Consider the following 13,040-nt stretch of genomic DNA (forward strand, 5'->3'; position numbering starts at 1 on the left):
TAGGTGCGTGGGTGAACTGGGAGAGAAGGTGCGAGCTTCGGAATTTCCCGCCATGGATGCTTTTTTAAAAAAAAAAAGATAAATGATCAGGACATAACAGATTGTAGGTATGGGCGGGCAACGGCGCGATAGAAAACATTAGCATCGCTTGCTGTAAACAGAAACATAGGAAGTACATTCGAGGCGCGCGTCGACAGATATACCAATTAACTAAGAAGCTCAACTGCAGAGCTGCGCAGGTTGAGTGCCGCCGCTCCTCCCTGCCCCTGTCTGAAATAAATGACACGGTTGACTGTATTTTAGCTTCAGCAACGTCGGCCCGTAACCACAAAACATTCCGCCGCTGAAGATAATAAACGACGTGAAAGACGATATCGGGGATGATTGAGGGGCACGTGGGGTAGAAGGCGGGCGGAAGACAGACAGAGAGAGAGAGGTGCGAGTGCTGGAACCCGACGGAGGGCCGACTAGGGGTGTGGGGAGGGAAGGGGGAGGGTCCCAGCCGGTAAATTGCCGGAGGCTGAAGGATGAAGGAGCCGCTAATGCAAGGAGTGCGGAGGAGTGCGGGAGCGTGGCTAAACACTGCTGTAGATCTGCGGGATCCGGCACCTGCGGCGCCGTGCGGTACATGCTGTATGCCGCCCCTGCGGCGCCTACGTCAGGGTTCTTGTCTACCTGGTGATGTAAAACAAGATCGATCCGATTGCTGCACGGTTGTCACGTGACTGTTTTCCTGTAAGTCTTTTCTCTTTCTCTCTCTGTCGTCCTCTGGTTCTTTCACTCTTTCTATTTGTCTCCTTTTAACTTTCCCCATTTTTTTCTTTGTCTCTATTACTCTGTCCACACTCGCTTTATCTGTCTATTCCCTTCCCTCCTTTCTTTCCCGCAATGCTGCGCTAGCATAAACACCACACATTCAATTCAGTAAATGTCATTCTGCGTTCACCCTACAGTGTGAATCATAACACTCGCGTTCACAAAAGAACTGCTTCCTGGGAAATTAGGCGTCTTAAAATCAAAAACATTTTGGTTTCCCCGTCTGCTTTTGTCTGGCCTCTCTAGGGACAGAAAAGTCCAAAGAAGCTAACACGCAGCGAGAATAGTTTAAAATCCTATCCATGGATTATTTCCTAGCGTTCCCGAGTGCATAAAGGCTCTTTTCTTTACCGGACAAATGTTTGATAGTTTGACGAAGTTTTTAGAAAACAGTTGTACAGAAATTTCGCCAATTTTGTTTAAACATTAGTTCATATTTGTGCGATGGAGAAGGACCTCGGGTGACAATAAAACTGGATTGCATGATGGTTCAGTGCTGTTTGATCGAGCTTTCCTTTGCGGCGTTTGTGATTTTGTACCCTCATCCTCTACCCTTCTGTTGTAAAAATGACCATTCAGTGTGTTAGCAAACACAATCAAGCAGCCCAACACTAAAGGTCATTATACTGAATCTTCTACAATAAAAAAAAAGGCACAAGAGTGGTAGCTGCCTCAAAGGATGGCGGCCATATTCCTGGAACTAGACAGGTTCCAGAATAAAAAGGAAACAATGATGTGAAAGGGGGAGCTTGGATGTGGAGGGTGGGTGTTCAGTGTTGCACTTCAGAAAAATGTGGGATTGGATTGCATTGAGGGTGGGGAATGGAGCGAGACAGGCGGAAAACAAGTGAGTGGAGAAGAGATTAGCCACCAGAATGTTAAGAAGTCTCCGAGATGAGGTTATGCAGGAGAAAGCTTAGACAAAACTGTTGCGTGGATGGAATTTACGCCGACAGTTCCTGCATCAGCTGATAACCCATGTCAGGTAGGCTAAGCCTGCAAACTGCATTTTCTTTTCTCTTTTCTTTCAATGAGAACGTTCTGGACATCCCACAGTCGCCTACACACTCGTTGGATGTGTTTGCCGGCTGATGACACCAACTGTGTCTGCTGTTTGTACTTCGCAGTTATACACTACTTATACACTCTTGAACACGTTTTTTTCAACATATTTATGTATAGTACTCAAACACTGACAGGTCGGTGTGACAGTACCTACAAACCTGTTGAGCCTAGTGTGCTCTACAAGACTACTGAGCACAGTACCTAGAGTCCATATGTGCCCACAATATCGGTACTCATATTGTACATATATCATATACTTTGATGGGCACTACACTATAGGACAAGCTTGCACGTGTGTACAGAGTATGTGACGATAGGAACAAACAGTAGATGACTCATGGTTCCAAATAATTGGCAGTCCCTGCACATAAATCAGTCCCTTGAAGTGGCAGCTTATTCATGTCAGAAGAATACGGTAGGCTTTGTACAGCGGCTTCCAGATAATGATGTTGACAACCTGGTAATGCAGTTTCTGGAACCATTTTGTGCTGCGCTTATACAGCTTGCCTCTTCGTGGGTTTTTTAAATATTTTTTTTAAGGACAGACGGGATGATTGCAAAGGTGGATAAGCTCCACGACTGACAACCCGCGTGACGCACTTTGCCGCAGAAAAACTTGGCGATTGTGGGGAACATGGATAGTGGAAAAACTACATTTACTCTGTTGATGAGCAAGAAACTACTGAGCTGTAAGGAACACGATGGTCATTAATGTTCTCATAAAGCTATTTTTGAAATCCGACAGTAGTTAGTGAGTTGTATTTATTTTCTTCGATGACAAAGACAAGTTTTGTATGAAGTCAGGCTGTGAAGCATAAAATAAGCTTGTAAATTAATTTCTGTTTCATAGTGCTGAGTAATCAGCAGTATATTGCCTACATTAATTTTCATAGAGGGTAAACCAATCAAATATTTGATTTTTTCGGTATCTTTTAAGTTCTATAAAAATTAAATTTGCTTTATTTAAAGATTGTATCGGGATATAATTATAGCCTTACTTGTTTGCACGGCGTGAGATTCACTCAAATTTGTGCCGTGGTTCAGCAGAAATGGAAATTTAGATAACTACAAATATTAACAAAATTATCACCAGAATATCTTCGACTGGCTTTCACAATGAAATATCGAGCAGGTTAAGTCAAATTCGCTTCAAGCGATGCTCTTTTGACAAGCGAAATGATCTTTCTCACAAAGCCCCTTTAATTGCTTTAAAAGATCGCACGAACACTACAGACAGCAGAAAATTCTTTTCCAACTCAATTTTAAAGCCGATCTTGTGATGTCGGGAGTAACACCTCCTCCTCCCCCCATCTCTCTGTCTCTGACTGCGAGAAGGAGAGTGTATGTAAGCGGACTAGAGAGCTGTCTCCTTAGCCCTGTGTTCAAAGGTCTCAAAAGGCATTCTCGGCAGTCACTCGAGCAAAAAGTGCCGCGACTCCAGTGACTGCGGCGGATACTGTAGTGCAGCGCGGAGGTATACCGCGTGCTCTGAAGACGCCGCGAAGGAAGAGAGGAGGAGGGGAGAGGATGGAGGGAGGAAGGGCGACGCACGACAAGAGAAGCACGCGCGGCTTGCACAAGGCGGGCGGTTCCTGCAGTGCCGTAACCACGGGCAGGGCGCGCGGGGCGACGCGAGGAGCGAGGGAGCGAGGAAGGAGCGAGAGAGGAGAGCGCGGGCACTTTTTAGCTGGACACCGGCGCAGGTTGCACGGCGCGCTGCTTGCTGCAGGGGACAGTGACGACCACTAATTGAAGTTTAATGGGTGCTTCAGCAACAAGCACGGGAGGACGCTTCGCTGGCCGGGGCCTCGGGGCGGCCGCTTAACCATTGTCGTGGCTTTGATCCCTCAACGGACTTTGGCTTGAGACTTGTGCAAGCGCCACGCGCCAGTGACTGACGGACCGGTACTTGGAGTTGTCTTGCGTAGGCACAGGTCAGTGGGAACTTTTTATTATAATTGTTGGAGGGAAAAGGTGGGAGGGAGGGTGTCATCGTCGCGTTGCTAGCAACGGTATGAATCAGTTGCTTTGCTGAACCCTTTGATCTGTACAGGTGTCGCTCTCAACCGGACAACTATGGACGAAACATTTGGCATGACGGTTTAAGGCCTTTCTTGAAAGGACACCTTTCGTTGAATATGTGTCTGGTTAGTAAGGTGCTTTGCATTAAACTTTGCCAACTGTGTCACATGTTTATCCACGTCTGGCTAGTAAAGAAGCCCTCTAATAAGCCAGAAACAAGTCTGACTAAATAAAAGCAAAACAAGAAAAATAATGTTTATGTCCGCTGTCGTTAATCGGTTATTATCATTTTCTGTATCTGTCTTCTGATTGTTTTTCACATGTTGTAGCTTCTGGACAACTGTGCTTTTGCTGACTAACACCCTCATGCATGCACCCACACGCGCACACACACACACACACTTCGCAGTATGGATGCCATAGACTGACCACAAGCACCCTTTGCCAACTGTCACTATGTTTTGGAGGAGAATTTATGTAGGTAGGTGTATCACTTACATGCCTGGATTGCCATATCTCTTGTAAGACTTCTCTAAATGTCGCTCGCAGAGCTTAAATGATAAATGAGTCTTTCTGTACAGACTAAAAAAACAAACGCTAAGTACATATCATGGTACAAGTGTAACAGATGGAATTTAAAAAATATAAACTGAATTAATAATATTAAAACAATTTTAGTACATGCAATCTCATCAGATTAATATGTCGGCATCATTATGAACCAGACGCATCAGTGAGCGCTTCTTTATGGTAAGACATACAGCAACCACAACATGTGAATTACAGATTCGTATCCCACGAACGCTTGACTTAAATGTGAAGAATGCTCAAGCTTTACCTCCAACTTTAAAAGGCCAAAAACAAATGAAATATAGGATTATACACTCTTAAAACCACCCCATATATAAAGACATGTTTTTCTTCGCACTAAACACCAAACACCTTTTTAAAACATTTATCTGCGTATCTGTATTTTGCTCCTGAATGAGTCAATGGTGGATGTAAACATGGGCAGCTGAAAGATACTGAATGTTTTAATGGTATTTGAGAATGAATTTCACTCACGCAAACGGGTCCTTCGTAGAAAATTAAATTGTGTAATTTATCGTCAGCAAAATGCAGTTTATATCTATATAAATATACATTTCAGCTAATGTAATAATTTTCATACTTCAATATTAATTCAACAAACCTGTGTGCAATGCTCAAGCACTGAGTGGTCAACATACCAGCAAATGCTACACAAATACAAATAGCCTTCCTTTGGGGCGTAAAAAGCTTCCCAACTATTATTGATAGTGTCATATAATCAAGAGAGCATGAAGGGAGTCAGCATTAGAGATAATGAAGAAAGAAAATAGATATCAGCGACGTTATTTTAAAAATAAAATAATGATACAAGATCGCTATTGCTATGGTGACAAATTGAAGGCGCCAAAATTGCTTTCCACCTGGCTGTTGAAAATTAAGCTTTGCAAGTAGATGTAACATTCAACTGTCACGTGGACATGCGAGGGCAACTACGTGGCAACATGAAAGGCGCGTAACGGCGCACGCACTAATCCTTTGCGGTTCGTTGCTTCAGAAGCGGCAGTCTCTCCTTTTGTCTGGGATGCTTACACATCTCCCACTTGTGTCCGTCTGTACACTTGCCTGCTGCATATTGCGGAAAGTAAGACCAGTAAATAGAAACATAAATGAGGCTGGACCGCCAGCAGAGCTGTGTTCAGTTGAAAAGGGAAATTACTGGCGCCATTAGTCGCTTTTGAAAATTTAGCAAGAGCTTTTGCTATTCTGTGTGGCTATCTTTGTGGAGCCATGTTGATTCTACAAAATGTGCGCTGAAAGTGTAGCCGAGGTTTCAGATTTGTGTATTTTGAACAGATAACTATTTGTAAAAGTGATTAAGCAATGGTGTCTTTACGACCGTAGGTTTTATGAACAGCGTATGAAAATTTAAGATGAGATTTGTTGAGGCCATGTTTTTAGCTGGAATTAAGCGGTAATGTCACTCACACCTCACTGATGTGATATGGTAGCAACATCTGCAGTCCGCTTGCCTTTCAGTATAACATTATTTCTTTCCATCTTTGACAAAAACTCGCCACTGGCAGCTCCGCCACTTGCACGCTGGGGTGTTGATGGCAATTTAGGAGGTTTATGGTAAGTTAGGGTAAAGGTCGTAGGGGTGTGAGGTGTGAGAGACCGCATTTATCTCGAGGCCAACTTTTGTGAGGGGGGTGCTTATCTCCCCTCCCCACTGCTGTGCCTTCCCACAGTCCTCTAGAGAATCAGGTATCCATATCACAGCTAGGGGGAGTGGGGAGCACGCTGCGGCACACGAGTATCGAACCTTAGGGTTTGGACGCTGTTCCTCTAACCACTAGACTGTCCGCTTCCCTTTCTGTGGAATGTCAGACTGACCTTTTTTTTTTCACGTGTAAAACTGCGCCGACAGATTGATGTTGCTAGAGGTGAATCACACCACGAATACTTCATTTAGTGTCTGGACCCAACCAAAGCCGATCGCAGCTGTGGTGTTTTCTGTAAAGCGCCGGGAGATTGTGTGCTTGGATTTGCGAACGTAAACTAGACCGCAGAGGAGTTGCTCCCAGGGGAAGTCCATCGACAGGTCTAGCAACCAAAAGCCGAGATAAACTATCCGACGCAATATCATGGATACGCTGTGGCTCATGGTGTAGCAGCCTGTAGTGTAAGAATGTGAATACCCGACATGATCAGGTAAGATAAAACTGAAATCAAAAGGAGAGTCGGTCAGTCAGTCCTCCCTTGACCGGTACCTGTCGTTGGGGGGAGGACATGGATAGACAGGCAACTCTTATTTATTTTTGGCGATAGTGAGCAGGTCCTGTACAGGACGACCATTCCAGTTCTTTACCTGGCCACAGCGAGGTCGACTACCCTCCAAGATGCCTTGAAGGATAGTTTTAGAGAAGATGTCGTGCCGAGTCACGTGGCTAAAGAAGACCATCTTACGTCGCCTTACCTTCGCATCAAATGTTGGGTGGGGAATGGTGATTGCATTCCCCCCGCAACATATCGAAGAAATAGATCTGCTCATCGATTGGATGGAAGGCAAGGGAGTTAAGATGCGGCGAAACTGCTTAAAGATGTGCGACTGCAAAATTGTCCTTTTCCTGTCGTGGGCAAAGGGTGGGTTGAGCATCCCTAGCTCATACCTAAAAAATCAAAAAGATTTACGAACCCTCGCGTTAGAAACTATCCGGAATGAGAGAGGGTTTTTTTCTTTTTTTTTTTAATCACTGCATGTTAATAACTTTCTGCAGAAATGTTTATCTTTCCCGCACAAAAGACATCGACATCCCAGCGGCAGCATCGATTTCTCGGACCCTAACAGGTGGCCGCGACGCTCTGTATCAATTTAATCCCCATCAGTCACAGCTTCCTCTGCCCAGCAACAAAAACCTCGCTGCCATCGGGGACCGTTTCTCGCGGCGACCAAGCGCTGGCCCCAGCTCTTCCCCTCCCCCTTGCCCTGGCGCTTGGTGCCTGACCAGCAGGACGCCCCGCCACTCTTGCGACCCTCGATAAGCGCGCGGGGTCACGTCGCGAGAACTTGGGAGCGATCGCGCTGCGGGCCTCTGCGGCGGACTGTCGACGGTACTCAATGCCTTGTTGATCACTCTCTGGACGCGCTGTTTGGCCACCGGTAGGCGTGCTGACGTGTTTGACCTTTGCGCGAGTGACTACGCATTGATTGCGGCAACGTCACGAGGGTCACTAACGTGGAGGAGGATGGCGAGGGCTGAAGGGGATGGAGATCCTATTCCTTTGCGAATCTTTAGAAAGTCTTTTCTCTCTCGCTCGTTCCTGTTGTCCAACATTATTATTTACGCATCTTTCCTGATAGTTTTTTAGCCCTGTAAACTGGGTGTTTGGTTTAAGATAGAATGGTGTATTTTGCAGATATTCAGAGGCCAGTCGTCTTTGCATATGTGTATCCGAAACATAAACTCGATTAAACACTTCAGGAAACCATTGTCATCTCTCGTTTTTTTAGAGGTGGCGGGGATTTTTTAAAGTTTATTTTGAAAAGAACAGAAACTTCTTAAAACTGAATTTGGAATTTTCATTAACTGTGGTAGTTGGTGGCCTTGCATGTTTCTTCACTTGTAAATCTCTGACTCGAGAATTGAACCTTTTCAGCTTTCCGGTCTTGGACTGTACGCGCCTTCTCGCTGTGCGCCTGTGATTGGACAATTTCCCGCTCCACTGCGCGGCTTGAGGGCGCGCATGGCGACAGCAACAGCGAGGTCGTTTCCTCGGCTGATCTCCCCTGTTGTTTATGTCCAAATGTATTCATAGCTTGAATGTCTCGAGGCGATAGTTATCTGCTCAATTTTTATTTATTGTTTTGGGTTGTTCTTTTTTGCTTTTGGTGGGTGGAGAGGGAGATAGAGGAAGGGTGGGGATTGTTGTGTGGTGGCATGAATGAAAGGAAGAGGAGGCTGTGGAGCGGTGAAACACCAAAGATCGGGACAAGAGTGAAGAAAGTTTAATGTAACTGTGATGAAGATTTTGAGAAACGTTTTTCAAAGGTTTTTTGTGTTTTTTTTTTTACCAACGGATTCAGAACTATAGTTTACTAACTGCTATTATGAGAATCGTTCTAGAAAATAGTTTAAGCAACGTTTAAATAATAATAGTTTCTAAAATTCAGATAGGTTCGACTTCGCTGGTGCTCTAAATTATTCACCAGGGTTAGCGGTCTGTTTCGGGGCAATTCGAAGTACTTGTCTTCCAATCGGTGAAATTACCGACTATTCCTCACGGCTAAAAGTCTGAATGTTAACTTCCTCCTCCCCACAAACTGTCCACCCTCTACCCCCGTTGAAGGCACGAGTGTTGCATATTGACGAGTGCGACCGGCGTCGTGCTGGTATGCGATTACAGCCCGTAGACCGCGGCCACGAGGACCATTTTCTGTTGTCCTTTTGGCTTCCTCCGATGATTTCCTGCCTTCGGACAGACTTAGAAAATTGCTGCCGATTTAAACACCCTTCTGGCGCGAAGATGGCTTTTTGCCGTCTGGGGTGTGGTGTGAGGGGAGGGGTCCTCGGCGACTCCTTGTTGGAGGGGCCATGCATATAGGGGCGGTGCGAGGTGTTGCAGAGGCATTCCAGCGCGTAGGAGCGACAACTTGAGGGAGGAGGGTGCTGCGAGGTAGAGGGAAGTAGTAGCGGTGGCAGTGTAGGGAGATGGGTAAGTGGGAGGAGAAAGGAACCGTGGGCGTCGATAGAAAATGGCGGAAAGATGAACTCTCGTTTTCGCTCTTGTGTTTGAATCCTTGGCGGGAAAGACATTAATTAGCTTGAAAGGTAGGTTAAATGTCACTAGAAAAAGGTCGAGAATACAATCACAAAGCAGTTACAGCTTGCATTCAAAATGTCTTGCTAGCGGTACGACAGTAGTTTAGCATTTGCGTCTCTACCGCTGGCAGTAACAGGAATTAGGAGATACAGTGGTTACAGTTACCGTTGCAGTACCTATCCCTAGCAGTAAAATGCTGATTAGTTCCGACGAATAACAAGGAGACCCGCTTTTGTGACCACAGTCAGACTCTTGTTTATAATTCTCGAATGTCGGACACAAATATTTTGACCAACGCCCGCAGTGCTAGTTCGAACCACAACGTGCAAACAATGTGGGAATTGTAAGTTTTATAATGGCAAGGAATATTTATTTATTCAGTAAACTGTGAAACTCTGGCGTGTTCTCGGTTCTGTATAAAAAGGCCATCTTCGTCTACTTTATTAGTAAACAAAGTGTAACAACTATCCATAAAAAACCTGATAAAAGCCTGTAAGACATAGCCTTTGGCAATGAGGTGTTTGTGTGATAGGAATTCGCTTTAAGAAAGTCTGAATGTTCAGAGCTAGACTGCACAACAAACGGACAGCATGCCTGGGGTTCTCTTGAGCCTCAGTAGTTTCTAGGAAAGGTTTGAGAGCTGTACATTTCTGTTTGCAACCTTTTGTTTTTGTTTCTTGTATTAGCGGTGTACCCCGTCTGGGGTTTAGTATTACAGTAAGTGGCTTCTTCAAGATGACTAAAATTATTTTTTTTTAATGAATTATGAGTGAAAATGCTGGAAAGGGCACGATGTGTTTTGAATTGTCTGGCATCTAGATCGCACGTGACTGCTGGGAAGGCTGCCTCCATCTCTACTTGGTCTGGTTGAATAACTTCTAAGTGGCGGGCTGAGAGGTGGGACTGGGCGGTGGGACTGGGCGGTAACCGATAAGAAGAGGAAGTTCTTGTCGATTTTTCTTTAAGGAACAACTGCTGTGACTGTTACTTATGACATATGTCCTTCCGTTATTGTAGATCCTTATCAGCGGTTAACAAAGCAACATACACACAGAAATCTCACAAAACAGAACTGACTTTACAGTCACGTATTCGACAATAAACTTTCGAGATAAAGGACTAGTGAGGTAAAAAAAAATTTTATTGATTTGCTAAAGACATCAGGATCCTACAAAAATGTGTTTACGTCGCTTAAGCAGGAAGAGCTGGAAACATATGTTAAGCTAATCTGTGTACAAAGCTGACGTCACGATTGGAACACTTGCCGTTGATGATTTTTTTTAAGGCGGATCTCTCGAGAATGAAAGAAAGGGGAAGGTATTCATTCAGATTCAAGTAAATAGTATTTGTACTGAACCTGATCCAGTTTTAGGAAACAAATTTTGCATACCGCTAGACCTTTGTAAAATTAAGTCAGTGTGTGCTGAAGCTATAGACATCGCAGTGATGCAACATAATCAAGACACTAATCTAACTATTCGTATAGCTCCGTGGTTTGTTACATTTCTAAAGTGAAGTAGAGATCAAATTGTGCAAGAGAATGCCTGTGGTGAGCGATATTCAGGTTTATTCTAAGTTAGCTTTGAGGTAACCATCGACAGTGCGCCAAAAACATCGGATGAAATGGGTGGGCGTGTGTATCCTTACCTAATTGTCCATAAATATCAAAGGGATGAGTGTGCCTAAGGCAACTTGCGTGACAGAAGAGTAAAGGAATACCCATGCAACCCGACTCTAAAAGCAAGTTCTTCTAGACAAAATGGTTTTCAGCGGAACAGTGATTATCATCTCCAATGTGTATTTTCTATGATTATATACAGATTTTTTTTTCATCATCTTCCTGTGCCTTTTCCTCTTTCCCGTCCTCACCTAATATCCTCCTCATGTTCTTTTCCCCTCAGTTTGTCTCCGAGTTATGAAAGACTACCATTCGTCCTCGACGACACTTGTTCCCTTACCCCAGTTCCTGCGTGTACGACTTCCGGGGAGACAATGCCTGACTTTGTGACATTTCGTTCCCGACAGTCAGCAAAGTTACCTTTTTTACTGTTTATATTTCCTTTTCTTCACCTGAGACTTGTCTGGATCGAAAATCCCAGAAAGGTGTGGCAGTACAGCGGCGGTAGAGTCGTCGTCATCGTGCAGACAGTCTCGCATCCTACACCGTCGGCAGCGCTGACGTCTTGATCAATAATGGGGATTATAATTATCGTCGTCCTTTTCCTTTTTGCGTTTAGCTCCCCTTAGTTTGCAGCCTTACCGTCGCTGGCACTTTTTCTGTGTGTGTGCGTGTGCGATGACATCCTTGTGATCGCCGGTGTTTCAACATTTGATGCCAGAGTGCGTGCGTGCGTGCGTGTGTATGTGCTAGAGCGCGCGTGCGTGCTGGTGTGAAGAAGACACACGACGCCGGTGAGTGACAGGTATCTCGTCTAGTCGACTCCACTTTGCCGCCCACTGACAACAGGGAGCCGGAAGTACAGTCGTACTCCGCTGGCTCATGCTGCTGAGGCTGTGTGTAGACGGGAGGGACCCAGCCGGTCCCAGATCCTGTGCTTCTCCCCCCTCTTCATCCTCCATAGCGGGTACACTGGCTGCGGTACGTGAGCCATCAGAGTGACTGGCTCGAAGGTGTGTCTCAACCGCGACATGAATTCCAGTCCTCCTCCAGCCTGCAGTGTTTTCTCCGTTGGCAACCGCTAGGCCCCCTCCCTTCTCGTCTTCCAACCTAGGTGTCTGCGGTGCCAGCCTTCTTCCAGCCTCAGCTGTCACGTGGCCGTGTCTCCCAGCTGGCGCCCCAGACAGTAGTGATTTTATTTGGCTCACCTGTCACCCAGGTTAATGGGGAGTTGACGTGGAGAGGCGTCTCACCTGTTTCACTCCCAGGGAGCTCAACTCCGTCCTCCGGCATAAACCTGGCGGAGCTGGCTTATCAGGAACACACTTCTAGACCCCATGACTGTCTGCGACATTTCAGGGCTGTCATTGTCCAGGGTTCCTCCCCTCCCCTCCTTCCCTCAACAGAGGTACGTAGCGACATCGATCTTTGCTGTTCAGACGTCTTCGTCGTGTCAGACAATTGTCGTGTTATTTGATAGGTTTTTTTTTTTTTTTTCATTCTTTGTGTTTAAGCTATGTCGGCGGCGCAGTGCTATCCATAAATACATAAAGGTGTAAAAAAGACAGGCATTAGCTGTCAGATAACAGTTTTGAAAGGATCGTCGAGACTCGTCTCGCCAGGAAGCATTGTAATGATGAAGAAATACATGTCGGTGACGTCACAGACATGGCAGCCGGTGCAGGTTGGCAACAGGGGTCGAGAGGTCAGGGTTTTTTCTCGTCCAGAAGTATGACTGCTAACGATCCGTGCAGAACGTTTTACAAATTGCCGAGCGTCCGACAATACGCCATCCTTGCGAATGAAGATACTTGGGGGAGGCAGGCTGCTTTCAGTTCAGTCTTTCAGCCTGGATTTCGCTGCCCGTCGTGATGTATCTGTGCTTTCTCCCTGTATTTAGACTTGGGGCTGGGGTGGATGGGTATTTTATCTGTAGGAGAATGCTACCGATGTCGTCAGGTGCGTTTAATGTGTTAATCGTTTGTCGGGGGCAAAGACCAAGCACAGTGTATGGTGAAAACGTTAAATATCCTCATTTACATACGAATGTCGCCCACGCGCCTGCTCGGGCTGACACTTGTGTACATACACACATGCTGCACGCGCACACCAGACCACGTAATAATCTATTAAAGTACTAGTCGGGAACAATTTTTTTTTCTTAAAT

At 45.5% G+C, this 13,040-nt stretch overlaps 1 protein-coding gene across 6 annotated transcripts in view; it reads left to right on the top strand.

Moving 5' to 3' along the window:
* LOC112559712 (protocadherin-11 X-linked-like) overlaps positions 1 to 13,040 on the top strand; it is an 87,624-nt gene that overhangs the window by 26,930 nt on the left and 47,654 nt on the right. For 2 of the 6 annotated variants that reach the window (XM_025231057.1, XM_025231058.1), the window contains exon 1: positions 3,485 to 3,815. The exons of 2 other annotated variants lie outside the window; for them this stretch is intronic. The gene's annotated coding sequence lies outside the window, so the exon portion shown is untranslated. Of the gene's footprint in view, positions 1 to 1,671; positions 1,802 to 3,484; positions 3,816 to 3,934; positions 4,029 to 13,040 lie in introns of those variants that run through there. 2 more of the 6 variants (XM_025231062.1, XM_025231063.1) reach the window with 2 other exon arrangements.

This window comes from Pomacea canaliculata, linkage group LG3 (genome assembly GCF_003073045.1).
Source record: "Pomacea canaliculata isolate SZHN2017 linkage group LG3, ASM307304v1, whole genome shotgun sequence".
Classification (NCBI taxonomy): domain Eukaryota; kingdom Metazoa; phylum Mollusca; class Gastropoda; order Architaenioglossa; family Ampullariidae; genus Pomacea; species Pomacea canaliculata.